Here is a 4,254-nt window from a genome sequence, read left to right on the forward strand (position 1 = left end):
CCTGGTCCCAAGGGAGTGTGGGAAAACTGCCCTTCAGGATGGCGAGGGAAGAGGAGCACCTGAGAGTGTGGAACCCCCTGGGCTAAGGTCTTCCTCCTCCGGAGCAAGCAAGCAGCTTTGGCGGCTGGGGGCCAGCATGACCGACCCGCTCCCTGAGCTGCTCAACAAACGCTCTGCATCCCACCAGGTCCCCTGCATTCCACCAGGTCCCTGCATCCCACCAGGTCCCCTGCATCCCGCCAGGACCCGTGCCCAGCCCACCAGGCCCCTGCATCCCACCAGGTCCCTGCATCCCACCAGGTCCCGTGCCCAGCCCACCAGGCCCCTGCATCCCACCAGGTCCCTGCATCCCACCAGGTCCCGTGCCCAGCCCACCAGGTCCCTGCATCCCACCAGGTCCCTGCATCCCACCAGGTCCCGTGCCCAGCCCACCAGGTCCCTGCATCCCACCAGGTCCCTGCATCCCACCAGGTCCCTGCATCCCACCAGGTCCCGTGCCCAGCCCACCAGGCCCCTGCATCCCACCAGGTCCCTGCATCCCACCAGGTCCCGTGCCCAGCCCACCAGGTCCCTGCATCCCACCAGGTCCCGTGCCCAGCCCACCAGGTCCCTGCATCCCACCAGGTCCCTGCATTCCACCAGGTCCCTGCATCCCACCAGGTTCTGTGCCCAGCCCACCAGGTCCCTGCATTCCACCAGGTCCCTGCATCCCACCAGGTTCTGTGCCCAGCCCACCAGGTCCCTGCATTCCACCAGGTCCCTGCATCCCACCAGGTTCTGTGCCCAGCCCACCAGGTCCCTGCATCCCACCAGGCCCCTGCATTCCACCAGGTCCCTGCATCCCACCAGGTTCTGTGCCCAGCCCACCAGGTCCCTGCATCCCACCAGGTCCCTGCATCCCGCCAGGTTCTGTGCCCAGCCCACCAGGTCCCTGCATCCCACCAGGCCCCTGCATTCCACCAGGTCCCTGCATCCCACCAGGTCCCGTGCCCAGTCCACCAGGCCCCTGCATCCCACCAGGTCCCTGCATCCCGCCAGGTCCCCTGCATCCCGCCAGGTCCCCTGCATCCCGCCAGGTCCCGTGCATCCCGCCAGGTCCCTGCATCCCGCCAGGTCCCCTGCATCCCGCCAGGTCCCGTGCATCCCGCCAGGTCCCTGCATCCCGCCAGGTCCCCTGCATCCCGCCAGGTCCCCTGCATCCCGCCAGGTCCCTGCATCCCACCAGGCCCCTGCATCCCACCAGGTCCTGTGCCCAGCCCACCAGGTCCCTGCATCCCACCAGGCCCCGTGCCCAGCCCACCAGGTCCCTGCATCCCACCAGGTCCCGTGCCCAGCCCACCAGGTCCCGTGCCCAGCCCACCAGGCCCCTGCATCCCACCAGGTCCTGTGCCCAGCCCACCAGGTCCCTGCATCCCACCAGGCCCCGTGCCCAGCCCACCAGGTCCCTGCATCCCACCAGGTCCCGTGCCCAGCCCACCAGGTCCCGTGCCCAGCCCACCAGGCCCCTGCATCCCACCAGGCCCCTGCATCCCGCCAGGTCCCTGCATCCCACCAGGTCCCTGCATCCCACCAGGTCCCGTGCCCAGCCCACCAGGCCCCTGCATCCCACCAGGTCCCTGCATCCCGCCAGGTCCCCTGCATCCCGCCAGGCCCCTGCATCCTGCCAGGCCCCTGCATCCCACCAGGTCCCTGCATCCCACCAGGTCCCGTGCCCAGCCCACCAGGCCCCTGCATCCCACCAGGTCCCTGCATCCCGCCAGGCCCCTGCATCCCGCCAGGTCCCTGCATCCCACCAGGCCCCTGCCTCCCACCAGGCCCCTGCATCCCACCAGGTCCCGTGCCCAGCCCACCAGGCCCCTGCATCCCACCAGGTCCCGTGCCCAGCCCACCAGGTCCCGTGCCCAGCCCACCAGGTCCCGTGCATCCCACCAGGTCCCGTACCCAGCCCACCAGGTCCCTGCATCCCACCAGGTCCCTGCATCCCACCAGGTCCCGTACATCCCACCAGGCCCCTGCATCCCACCAGGCCCCTGCCTCCCACCAGGCCCCTGCATCCCACCAGGTCCCGTGCCCAGCCCACCAGGCCCCTGCATCCCACCAGGTCCCGTGCCCAGCCCACCAGGTCCCTATATCCCACCAGGTCCCGTGCATCCCACCAGGTCCCGTGCCCAGCCCACCAGGTCCCTGCATCCCACCAGGTCCCGTGCATCCCACCAGGTCCTATGCCCAGCCCACCAGGTCCCTGCATCCCACCAGGCCCCTGCATCCCACCAGGCCCCGTGCCCAGCCCACCAGGTCTCTGCATCCCACCAGGCCCCTGCATCCCACCAGGTCCCGTGCCCAGCCCATCAGGTCCCTGCATCCCACCAGGTCCCGTGCCCAGCCCACCAGGTCCCGTGCCCAGCCCACCAGGTCCCTTGCCCAGCCCACCAGGTCTCTGCATCCCACCAGGTCCCTGCATCCCACCAGGTCCCTGCCTCCCACCAGGCCCCTGCATCCCACCAGGTCCCTGCCTCCCACCAGGTCCTTGCATCCCACCAGGCCCCTGCATCCCACCAGGTCCCGTGCCCAGCCCACCAGGCCCCTGCATCCCACCAGGTCCCTGCATCCCGCCAGGTCCCCTGCATCCCGCCAGGCCCCTGCATCCCGCCAGGCCCCTGCATCCCACCAGGTCCCTGCATCCCGCCAGGCCCCTGCATCCCACCAGGTCCCTGCATCCCACCAGGTCCCTGCATCCCACCAGGCCCCTGCCTCCCACCAGGCCCCTGCATCCCACCAGGTCCCGTGCCCAGCCCACCAGGCCCCTGCATCCCACCAGGTCCCGTGCCCAGCCCACCAGGTCCCGTGCCCAGCCTACCAGGTCCCGTGCATCCCACCAGGTCCCGTACCCAGCCCACCAGGTCCCTGCATCCCACCAGGTCCCGTGCATCCCACCAGGTCCCTGCATCCCACCAGGTCCCTGCATCCCACCAGGTCCCGTACATCCCACCAGGCCCCTGCATCCCACCAGGCCCCTGCATCCCACCAGGTCCCGTGCCCAGCCCACCAGGCCCCTGCATCCCACCAGGTCCCGTGCCCAGCCCACCAGGTCCCGTGCCCAGCCCACCAGGTCCCGTGCATCCCACCAGGTCCCGTACCCAGCCCACCAGGTCCCTGCATCCCACCAGGTCCCGTGCATCCCACCAGGTCCCTGCATCCCACCAGGTCCCTGCATCCCACCAGGTCCCGTGCATCCCACCAGGTCCCGTGCCCAGCCCACCAGGTCCCTATATCCCACCAGGTCCCTGCATCCCACCAGGTCCCTGCATCCCACCAGGTCCCGTGCCCAGCCCACCAGGTCCCTGCATCCCACCAGGTCCCGTGCATCCCACCAGGTCCTGTGCCCAGCCCACCAGGTCCCTGCATCCCACCAGGTCCCTGCATCCCACCAGGCCCCTGCATCCCACCAGGCCCCGTGCCCAGCCCACCAGGTCCCTGCATCCCACCAGGCCCCTGCATCCCACCAGGTCCCGTGCCCAGCCCATCAGGTCCCTGCATCCCACCAGGTCCCGTGCCCAGCCCACCAGGTCCCGTGCCCAGCCCACCAGGTCCCTTGCCCAGCCCACCAGGTCTCTGCATCCCACCAGGTCCCTGCATCCCACCAGGTCCCTGCCTCCCACCAGGCCCCTGCATCCCACCAGGTCCCTGCCTCCCACCAGGTCCCTGCATCCCACCAGGCCCCTGCATCCCACCAGGTCCCTGCCTCCCACCAGGTCCCCTGCATCCCACCAGGTCCCCTGCATCCCACCAGGTCCCTGCCTCCCACCAGGTCCCTGCCTCCCACCAGGTCCCCTGCATCCCACCAGGTCCCCTGCATCCCACCAGGTCCCTGCCTCCCACCAGGCCCCTGCATCCCACCAGGTCCCTGCCTCCCACCAGGTCCCCTGCATCCCACCAGGTCCCCTGCATCCCACCAGGCCCCTGCATCCCACCAGGTCCCTGCCTCCCACCAGGTCCCCTGCATCCCACCAGGTCCCCTGCATCCCACCAGGTCCCTGCCTCCCACCAGGTCCCTGCATCCCACCAGGCCCCTGCATCCCACCAGATCCCTGCCTCCCACCAGGCCCCTGCATCCCACCAGGTCCCTGCATCCCACCAGGTCCCTGCCTCCCACCAGGTCCCCTGCATCCCACCAGGCCCCTGCATCCCACCAGGTCCCTGCATCCCACCAGGTCCCTGCCTCCCACCAGGTCCCTGCGTCCCACCAGGTCCCCT

The sequence above is a fragment of the Saccopteryx bilineata genome, chromosome 1, assembly GCF_036850765.1.
Source record: "Saccopteryx bilineata isolate mSacBil1 chromosome 1, mSacBil1_pri_phased_curated, whole genome shotgun sequence".
Classification (NCBI taxonomy): domain Eukaryota; kingdom Metazoa; phylum Chordata; class Mammalia; order Chiroptera; family Emballonuridae; genus Saccopteryx; species Saccopteryx bilineata.